Here is an 11108-nt window from a genome sequence, read left to right as displayed (position 1 = left end):
GATTATCTTTTGTTGTTCTTGTCTGCTTATCCATTCACTGGTGATGTTACATAACCTACACCTGCACTCAGGGTTTGTTTAAACATATAAAGGCAATATCCTTAAAGTCCTTTGCAAATACACTGAATTTATTTTGGGAAAAATTCTGTTTAACGTGTTTAGAAGAGGAAGGCAGACCAGGAGTACAGCATGCTTGCCTGCTGCCCAGTCCTTTCCACTACAGCGGATATTAGCATCAAATGGGTAGAGAGAGAAAGCTGTTTCTGAGGAGCATTTTCCCCTTTTTGAAAGTTGCATTTGAATCGTGCATTTTACAGGAACAGGGAAAGTAACACAAAAGTCACGAAAAGCTTAATTTTGATAAAAGCTTCATCCTTTACAAAACCCAGAAGGTACGGTAGGTGACTTTGCTGCATTTAGACCTTGTCCTTAATTGTCCCTTTTGCAGGAGATGTAAGAGAATGGCATATAATTTCAACTGCAACAGAAGACAGTGGTTATTGCACTAATGACACATGTACTTACATACACCTTTCTGGCAAGGTAAAATAGCTTGCAGTGTATCTACATTTTAAAGCCTTTTCCCGCTGCCAGAGGACACAAAAGCATAATTAGGTCACAAAGTGCTTTAAGCGGTTTCTCTTAAATTATTCTCATCTGTTGGTAGTTAAGATTAGTGAACAATTTAAGATTTTAAGGTGAAAACTATTCACCTGTGCTGTTTTCATAGCAAAACCAAAATCATCTCCTGCTGCAAGCTAAATCTCTTGTGGATCCTGGAAGAAGGAGTAAGAGATCAAGCAAAGGAGTGTGCAGACACTAGAGCTCATTCTTGTACTTCCAGTGAAGCCCTCCATGGACCACGAAAACACATTTGTAGCTATCATCATGTGTTTGGCTTGCTGCCTGGCAAGAAATATTGAGCTAGCGTATCCTTGGTGGTCTTGGAAAAAATCACAAGATCAGCTTAGGAATATTTCAATGTTAATAATACCTTGTGCTTATCTAACGGGCTTATTCAGTGACCTTGGAGCAAACACTGAACGCGACAGCTGGGAGGGGAAAGAGGGAAACACGGCTTTCGGGAGATACGCAAACGCACTCCGGCCACGCAGCGGAGGGGCCTGGCTGTTTGCCAAGGTTGGGGAACGTTTCGCTGACAAAGACGGGAAGTGCTGATGCCATTTTCCCCCAGCAAGGCATTCAAACTGCTTCTCCCTGCTATCGATGCCACCATTTTCGAACACGCATTGAAAACAAAGGGTATTTGTTCTTATGGGTTTAAAAACATACAGTTTGCTTTATATACAGCAGCAATAAATCTATTTATTTTTTCTTCTTTGTCAGACATGGTTCTTTTTGGGCTTATGGCCATTCATTTTCAAACCCCAATTGTTTTCCCTTGTGTTTCCAGAGGTGTTTTTTTCTTTTTAAAGCAGTTGTTCCTCTCTAACTGGACGGCAGCAGACGTAAATCAGCTTCCACGTGTTTAGAAACAAAGGAACAATGAAACATTCAGCCAAGCTTGCCTCAACAGATCTTTTTTTTTTATACTTTCAGGGCAATTTGCAACAGGAAAACTGCCCGAGAGCTCAGAGGCTTTGGGAGGAGGAGCTCCCAGCAGCAACTGTGACTCTCCTGGGAGATGAGGGGCCAGATCCTCCCCTCCCTTAAGCTCCTGGAAGTCATGCAACTGCCCAAACAGAGCTGGGAGAAGAATTTGATCCGTTTTCTTGCAGTGGTATGCTGAGGTAAATTACCATGATTAATGAGTTACCGTTTGTCAACTGAAGCCAGTAACCGGGCGCGTGACAGCCGGCTCCGAATTTCTCAGCAGTGTAAGCAAAATTCAAGTGTGTAGCAACTCTGCTTATGGTTCTGGGAAGAGGTGGAAGAGCAAGGTGGGACCAGGGCGGGCAGGTGCCAGGATTTTGGGAGTGAGTGCAGCCGAGGCAGGCCGCTCACGGCTCCCCCCTGGCTTGCTCCCACAGGCAGCCGTCGGCCTTGCTTGCAGCATCGGCGAGTGCTGCCTTGTCTTCTCAGCCTGTGGCAGTTGTGAGAGAAGACTTGTTATTTAAATCCCTGCGGCTAACAGGTTTGACACGATCATCCCACGGGCTGACAGCAAACAGTTAGGCAATGGAGGCCAACTGTCACCTGGGAAGCTGTCCGATTGCCTGCACATACGCTTCCTTAAATACTGAGTGGCACTTATATGCAGGGGTCTCTTCTGACTGGAAGCGCGCAGCCCCTAATATTTTTGGCTGGGTCATATTTTGGACCTTGAGAGCAATTTCCAGTTGTGTGACCTGAATTGCAAAATTATTAACTGCCTTGCTCTAAGACACAAAAGAAATGACAGAGGCAGAGGGAGGAGGGCATCACCTACCCCCCGTCAGTCGGGAACTGCAGTCGCAACATGGCATCAACATGTCTCCCTAGCACTCCTAGCACCTAGGACATGCAGAAAGATACCAAATTCAGTTCAAACTGCTGAAGGTAATTTCAGCAGGCAGTATGCAGTCACGTGGGCTGGAAAACAGCCAAGCCGCTGATTAGCACCCTACAAAAAAGTCGCCTGGGGATCAGTAATGATGAGGGCTATGTGATTAGCTGCCGCTGGGCTCTGAGTGCAGGGCACTGTGTTTCCCGTCACGCTCAGCAGTTCTCCCACCGTTTGCCCTTTGCACCATGACCAGCCGGAGAGCTGAGCAGAAGCGGTGACAGTCCCCAGCATCTTTTCCTTCTGGTCTCTTGCCTTTCTTTGGGAGGAGGATCTGGGTGCTTGGTGAAGCTGGGGAGACCGTTTGCCTTCAGCTGTCTGGACTGCTGGCACTAGCAAATGCTTCCAAGAAAGCTAAGCTTACAGCTTCTATTGTTTTTTTAAAATAAGATATTTATGGTTCTGGGTTTTGCCACTGGTATTTCAAAACGAGAATGTTAAAATAGAATTTATATGAATGGCTGTATTCCTTACAGTTTTACAGTTTATTTAGCCTGTTCAAAATGTCATCTTCTTTTCCAGGCAGCATTTCCTTGTTACTATCTCTTCAAACCTTATCTAATTTCTTTCTGCTCCTCAGCTTTGTCCTTAAGATAACTTCCTTTTGTTTTCTTTCCAGTGTTCTGCATCATTTCCACCAGCTTTCAGTTTTACTTTCTGAGCTTCTTTTTTGATTCTCTTTCTCAGCTAACTAAAGTGAACAGCCAACACCATAAATATTTGTGATTTTAGTGATACTATATAATGTAAAAAGGAGAGAGGCACAGGAGAAAAAGAGGATATTCTGAAAGTACCTGCAGAGAGAGGCCAGCAATGCTGGTAATAGTGTCGAAAAAATTGTGTATGCAATGGGTGAATGCTTTTATGATCTGGATTTATCTGACGGATGAATCCTGGCCTGATGGAGGAACTTTGGTCCTGACCACAGGGATCAGTCTGTTCTTAATTTAAGATGACAACATGACCACACAAATTTAGTGTGAAGAAAGAGACTTATGTGTTCCTCCAGTGAACGAGGCCCAAACACCCCGAGCTGGGCTGTAAGGTTGCTTTCAACAGCCGTGGTTAGAAGAGTACAGACTGACAACCTGGAAGAGACATTAGTCAGTGGGACAGTCAGTGGGGGTAGAAAATCCCGAGCGGAGGTTCATGTTACTAACACAGAACTGCCCTGCAAATGGATGAGACCAACAGACGAGATACTAGACAAGGATGGAGGCAATTTGGCTCCCAAACTTCTGTTTAGCTCATGTCCGCTCAGCCCCAGCCCACCACCCTTCCCAACAGGTAAGAGCAAGTCTCCATAACGATGCAGGCTGCGATGCTGGGCCAGGTGTGGCACCAGGACAGCCACGTCTAGCACTGGCTGCTAGAATGAAAATAATTAAATTTAATTTTTAATAAAAATCTGGGCCTTTTAAACACAAAAAGAGACTTGTAGCTCTCTCACCAGCCAAAGCTTCTGCTAGTGATTCCTACTGTATAAATACTGCGCTCAGCAGAGGAGGGGGATCTGAATAATGCCAGTTGATTTCCTTCCTTGATGTCCATGGTTTGCAGCAGAAGCCTCATAAAATACCTCCTTTCCAGTCCTTATTTTCCTTTGCAAAACCATGTTCAGGACTTCACCCCTCCTGTTCGTCCTGGGAACCCTGCGCTGCCTTCCCGCCTCCGCCGTGCACCCCAGAGAGATGCTTGCTGTGGCCTGGTACCGCTTGCCCCGAGGTGGGGCAGGCACATTTACACCTCAGCTAAGGCTACAGCAATGTAAAGACTCAAATAATCAGTCCCTATAGATCTGCCGTAACCTCCACCTGGGACGTTATCCGCAGTTCAGGGTGCTCTCCGGGCACCTCCCCGGGCACCTCCCCAGGCAATCCCAGGAGAGGAGGGAGCTTGAACCAAGCCAAGCCCAGCTTGTCCCTGGATTTAATCAAAACCTCTTGGCCTTGCCAGCAAAAAATGTGCCTTGAAGTGCCTCAGGGAGTGGCCCGCAGCGGCACATCCCGAGGCAAGAGGCCAAGAGGCAGCACTGACTAAGGCCGTGGAAAACAAAACACGGGCTTCCCGGCAAGGGCTGGGCCGAACGCCCGCACCTGAGACGCCGCGGCCCCCCCGAGCGGACACCGCGATGGGAGCACCGCTCCCGGCGCCGCCATTCCCCTGGTGAGCACTGGCCTACCAAGGCAGGGTGACCCTGCTCTCCAGCCATCATTTCTGCTACCCGTGATTTCACTCCTCTGCTTACGGTCTTTATAGAATGCAGAAGTGTTGTCCGGTAGATAAAACTGAACTGAACACAGAATTTTGTTTTCTCCCTTCGCGAGAGATGTTTTTTAGATAAAATAGGATTTAAAAGGGGATCATGATAAATATAAGGTTTTTAATAGCTTTTACCCAAAGTGATGTAATTAGTCATGATCCAAGAACAGTTTGCTACATGAAATCCAATTTTTAGTTGTTGCCTAAATCAATGCAAGGCTCATTCCTTCTGCTGTTAAAATCAATGGCAATTTAAGTTTAAGACGAAGCTGGGCACCCGTTCTGTGAAAATGTAAACCAGATCTTTCCCTCTTGGCCTTGCTCTTTTTTAAAAAAGAAACCCAGCAAACCTACACCATGCTAAGTTTCCCTCTCTTCTAAATATATGTTTCTAAAGAGGTTTCAAAAAATATTTCACTCTTTTGACTGAAATGTTTCCTTTATATCATATCACCCATAGAGCTGGATCTGTGGCGTTTCAGCAACTGTATGCGAATTTCCCAAAGCACGTAGGACTGGACAGCTTTCATGTAGGTGATGGGTTTTTGTGGCTGTGTGACTTTGGGGGCTCTTACCCTGTGCATCCTAACAAGCCTCAGGGACATTCCTGGGACCCTGGGGAGCGGAGCCATCGCTCCCACCACCTGTGGACACGCTGCAATTTGCAGGGGCCAGTCACGGCACTAATTTGCTCTAAGGCTTCACTGACAAATAGAAAAAACGATTGAACTGAGAGACGTCCGGTCAATACATGCTATTGTAGAGCTGCTTTCTTTCAGCTCTAGTTGTATGAGATCTGACAGCATGGTTTTCTTCCCCGTTGCAAATTCAGCCAAAGAAAGAGGAGCTAATGCAGGGTAATAACCCCTTGGAGGGGGGGGAAAAAAACCACAAAAGAATAAAATCAGAAAACGTATTAAGTATCTGTTTTTGAGAGACTGCAAGCAATTAAAGCAGAAAAAGAAGTCAATATTTTCAAAAGTCTGCTTGAAATTAGAGGAGGAAATGAGAATTCTAGTCCTAGGTACCTTCTAGAAAAGGAGACCACCAGCAGGAGCAAATTGCAGCAAGCACGTAGCACCCACTCCTGCGTCTGCAGTGACGACTGACACCATAGTTCAATGATCGCTTAATGCAGCACGTGCCCTCGCTTGAGCAGGAAGCGGTGGTCCTGACTTCCCCCTGCCCCCACCTCTCATTCCCATCCTCTCCCTTGCACCTTCACCAAAGTTCATGCAGCCTGCCGGAGCCTAATACTCTCTGAACAGGTTCTTTCTGATATCCCATATGAGCAAGGTTTAATGTTTTAATACTAAATTACTTATTTGACGATATTTGACGTTACTCGGGGCTTTGACTTAGCAGACCAATATAGCAATATAATGAAATCACAACACAAACATAATATAGCAATTGCAATACACAGTTGAATCACAATACAAACATGATTCCCATTACCAGTCTCTGTATGCTCACTGTCACAATGATGGGCATCTCCAGTCGCCGGGAAGGAATAGGTTGAAGCCAGCTCAGGGCCATTTTTCTATTCACAGTTAATTTTGCTGGTTGTTCGATTTTTATACTCCTTGTTGCACTGAGCCATATATATACGCTTCCCCCATGCTGGTCTGGCTGGCTCAGGAAGATAATACTTTCTATTGACTATTTTAGGGAAGGCCATTTACGCAACCAGTTGACCCACTCAACTGATACAGTGGTCTATCTACAACGAAGGCCACCCTCTGGTTCTCCTCGTGGTTAGATAAATTCATCTTTCTTTACCATAGCTGTGGTCACTTCCTACATTCTGTCCTGAGCTTCATGAGCACACCTCACGAAGCCTTCTCCTTGCCTACCTCCTCTGAGCCTTCTTCCAAGACAGGGGTTTGTTGATCGGTCACACATCCGTATAGACCATGCCTATTCGTTTAATGAAGCCGTGCCAGGAAATGTGGCCAGCTACTAGAGCTCAGGCATCCATGCTTAAATAAAAAGAGCAACGCCTTCTGGCCATCTCCCAGCTGAGTTCCTGGTTATGACTTGGAGGTTAGCACAAGGAAGCACTACTCCCAACCGAGAGGCTGCCTGTGGACACCCTGCTGCGGGTAGTCACCCTGCTGTGGGTGGGCACTTGGCAGTGTGTCTGGCAGCATGGGCACAGGCATCCTCAATGCCAGAGAGCAGCCTGGGACGAGTTTAATTCCCTCATGCTGGTGTAGACTTTCTGCAAATCTTCCTTGCTTGTGCTGGGTTAGATTCCAGCCAGGGTTCAACCCCAAGATCAGGCAAATGCCCAAGATCAGGCAAACCTGGAACAAGCAGTTGCAGAAAGTGATGGGTGAAGTAGCAGACCAGGCCTTTGATGGCAGCCAGACTAAGCTGACCATGGCACTATAGCCTGAAGAAAGATGTCACAGGCACAGTTGAGGGGAACGAGTGTCATCTGCAAGACTCTCCAAAGAAGACCCCATCTTCTTGGGGAAAAAGGGCCCACTGGGAAGAGAAAGAGAAACACGGAGAGATCAGCTGGGCCAAGGTATTGCAGGGAGCTACTCCACAGCTATAAGCCTGCAGTCGCTTATTCCAGCCCTTCCAGAGTCGGTCTGGCAGAGGCTAGGATTGAGGAAAAGGCAGGGGAAAGGCAAGCATCATATCTTGAAATAAAATGCGAGCTCCAAGTGTAACAAAGCTATCTGCTGGAAGCAGGAGGGGCGGTTAATAATCCTGCCCCAGGATTCCCTTCCCTATTCCAGTCTTTCCGTTACCAGGATGTCTACGCAAGCCGTTCGTTTTCAAGAGGAAGGACCCATCTTACTGACCTGTGGTCTGCTTGATGCATTCTGGGGTTTACCAAGAATGAAAATTGTACACATACAGTCCACCAGGCAAAAACTGAGTTTAAATAGCCAAGCTTCATTTTCCTAGAAGCCTTTACCCCCCATTTAAGCTAAAATAGGATCTGGACAACAGGAACGTCTTTACTGTGCCCCACCCGGGCAGTTTGCTGGCACAGTTCTGCATGCGTGCTATTAGGTGCGGGATGCTGTACTGTGATCATGAACTAGGCATGCATATTTTATAAAGCTAACATTATGCACATAGTTCATTTGGGGAGTGTAAGCTTCCCCTGCTGATGCATTACAAAATACACACTACGTATTGTAGAGTATATCGGCGCAGTAAGAAACACTGATTAATGTGCGTATCAAAAACACAGGAACTAGTCCGTGGTGTTGATATACACAGAGCAGAGTTCAAAGCCTTTCAGTGCCTGTGTGGCCTGTCCTGCCGCCCCTGGGGACAGACATCCTTTAAGCCCAGGCGCTGGGAACACTAAGCCTCCTCGTCAGAGCGATGCTCCAGATGACATTAGATGACTGCGGCTTTTGAGTCGGTCTGGCAGAGGCTAGGATTGAGGAAAAGGCAGGGGAAAGGCAAGCATCATATCTTGAAATAAAATGCGAGCTCCAAGTGTAACAAAGCTATCTGCTGGAAGCAGGAGGGGCGGTTAATAATCCTGCCCCAGGTCACGGCCCACGGGAGCTCCTCGCCGATGGGGCAGCTCACTACAGCAGGCTCGGTGCAAACACGGCTGAGGAAGAGACACGCCGCATCTCCTCCCGCCTTAGCGTTCAGGCACTCGCAGGGCCAACGCCTATTACTGCTTCAGTGTCAGAAACCAGCCAGCTATTATTAACTGAAACCCCCTTTCCCGCTTTCGTTTAAAGAAGACAACTCTCCACTATCAAAAGGGGGAGTTAGGCTCAGTTCGTCTGCAATTCTGATCTTAATGGGCTTCACACTGTTGCCGTTATTAAACAAGTCTTTACCATGTGGGTGGAAGCAGAAAGCCTGCCAAGAGCTAGAAGACAAATAAGAAACTATGTGAAGAATGGGGATTTGTGATGAGAGCCTCTGATGATGAATCCCCTGCTACTATGCTCGTGAGAACGGGGCCAGAAGTCTCAGCTCTGAGCTGCCTTTCCTCTGCCGTCAGCGCTCTCACTGAAAGGTTGGAGCAAAAACGTGATGGTTATAAAAAGCGACATGATCAATGATCCATACAAGGGATGTAACAAGGCAGCTACCTTGTCAAAATGATATGAGGAGGAGCAAAAAGTAAATAGGCCTCAGCAATGCATTTTTCCCCTCATAAAAGTAGGTTGAAGAAACCAAGATACATCGAAGACGACAGTTTATTGAATTTGCCAGCAGTTCAAAGCTAGAATCTCTTGTCCACGCTGTGCAGAGCTCGGACCTGCTATCTGCAAGAGGTGAGGGATGAGGAGTACAGATGCCTCGCACGGAATAAAAGAGTGAGCTGATTATTCTTTCCAAGTTTCAGAGGATGCTCTACGCAGCCCCCAACACAGAAAATAAACATATTCAGTGAGAAACTGCTGTAATAAAATAACAAAACCCTGACACTTAAGGCTGGCAGGTGGCATAAAGGAATTACTTTTAAAAATACACTCCATTGAGTCTCTAATGCTTCTCCTCATATATAATAAAAAGACAAGAAGAGGTGTTTACAAAGACCATCCATGCATGTTAAGTCCACACAAAAAGCTCCGCTGAAGTGAAAGGTGAGGAGGGTGTGAAGATACCACCTATGCTGGAGCTAAAGCTTCAAAGCGGTTTTTCTCAGTGACAACTGCATCCGGAATTTAGCACATTTCAGCAAGAAGTAGGAGCTCAGACAATTTTTAACTTGTCTAATTATAGCATGTTGGTAGCGATACTATAATTATGAGAACAAAGGCACTCTCATATAGAATCATAGAATCATAGAATAGAATCATAGAATAGTTGGGTTGGAAGGGACCTTTGAATGTCATCTAGTCCAACCCCCCTGCAATGAGCAGGGACATCTTCAACTAGATCAGGTTGCTCAGAGCCCCGTCCAACCTGACCTTGAATGTTTCCAGGGATGGGGCATCTACCACCTCTCTGGGCAACCTGTTCCAGTGTTTCACCACCCTCATTGTAAAAAATATATATGCCTAGAAGAGCTCCTGGTGCCAAGGAGAACTGTTAGCAACGATAAGTGCCTCCAGTATACACCAAGTTAATTTAGTTCTTGCTAAAATATATGTAAGGGCTCAGACACCTAAGCGGTCCCTGCAGCTGAACAAGCCCCTGTGCAGTAGCTAAAAGCTCTCAGTCCCCAGCAAAAGCAAAGCGTGCTAGCTTCGATCTGCAAAGTTTTAGGCTGATGTACTTCATTTCTCATTTCCAACAGGAAGTAAGAGCACAAACAACTTATTTCTGTGGTTGAAGTGATGTGGTAACTCATTAAACAGCAGTAACTTGGCATTTCTGAGTTCCAGCTGTTTCGTCCTGACACAGAGCAGCTGTCCCAGAGATGAAAGGGTCCGGGGACATCCCACAGCAGCCATTCCCACGTGGAGGCTGGAGGCATCAGCGAATGAGCCACAGCAACTGCTCAGAAGTTTTTGGTCCTTACCGTGTTTTAACGAAATACATGATGCCAAAGGGGCCTTAAGACAGGAACTTTACAAGGTTGACATGAGCTGAAGGTTCAGAAAGTCTGGGATCACCCAGCTGAAGTGAAGTAGATGTTAAGATACTTAATATCCTTCCTATTTTAATAGACAACCTGAAACGGGAGAGAAAGAAACTCCTGTGAGTCTTCACCTTTGTCACATTGCAGGAGATAATGACACTAAATACAAGCTATTTGCCTTGCACTATTGCAAAATTCAAATAAATTGCCAATTTTGATGTATTTGGGGTTCTTTGGTCAATTTTCAGAGCACAAAAAAACCACTTCAGGTTTCTCTTTGAAAACACAAGAAAAGTCTGAGGTTGGATACATGTTGCTACCGCTTTCAATTTTAGAAAAATTCAGTGCATAAAATTACTCCAACAATAAAATAAAAACAGCTACTAGTCCAACCATGCTAGATCTCTTCCTTTTAAATGAGAAAAAGACAATTACAAGAATACAGAATTCCTCTAAATTTGATTAGATGAAAACTTGGTATTTAAAGTTATCAGATAATAATGATACAGCTATTAGACATTGATACAGCTAAACCAGAAAATGAGATCAAGTTCAGAAACAGAATCTGTTATCACAGAAATCACTGAAAAGATTAACCTTAAATGCAAGAGACAAAACTGTAACAGGACTCAAAAAGAGGAACTTGCCTTATTTAAAATGGAGTTAGGCAAGAGAAATAAGGACGAACAAAAAAACAAGGACCAGGTCTCATAATTCCAGTATTTTCATAAAAGTGGCTGCTCACAGGTGTAGATGTACTAGCTTTCTACACAGGGAAGCAATCAACAGAACCCACATCACATCATCAGCACACTG

At 45.6% G+C, this 11108-nt stretch overlaps 1 long non-coding RNA gene across 1 annotated transcript; it reads left to right on the top strand.

Moving 5' to 3' along the window:
• Positions 1 to 814: 814 nt before the first annotated feature.
• LOC142081322 (uncharacterized) lies at positions 815 to 10455 on the top strand. Its single transcript, XR_012673304.1, has 3 exons — positions 815 to 1263; positions 1561 to 1751; positions 10008 to 10455. It is a non-coding gene; the product is annotated as an uncharacterized LOC142081322 (long non-coding RNA).
• The last annotated feature ends 653 nt before the right edge of the window (positions 10456 to 11108 follow it).

This window comes from Calonectris borealis, chromosome 3 (assembly GCF_964195595.1).
Source record: "Calonectris borealis chromosome 3, bCalBor7.hap1.2, whole genome shotgun sequence".
Lineage (NCBI taxonomy): Eukaryota > Metazoa > Chordata > Aves > Procellariiformes > Procellariidae > Calonectris > Calonectris borealis.
Note: the sequence above shows the minus strand (reverse complement) of the source record. Positions and strands in the feature narration are given on the sequence as shown.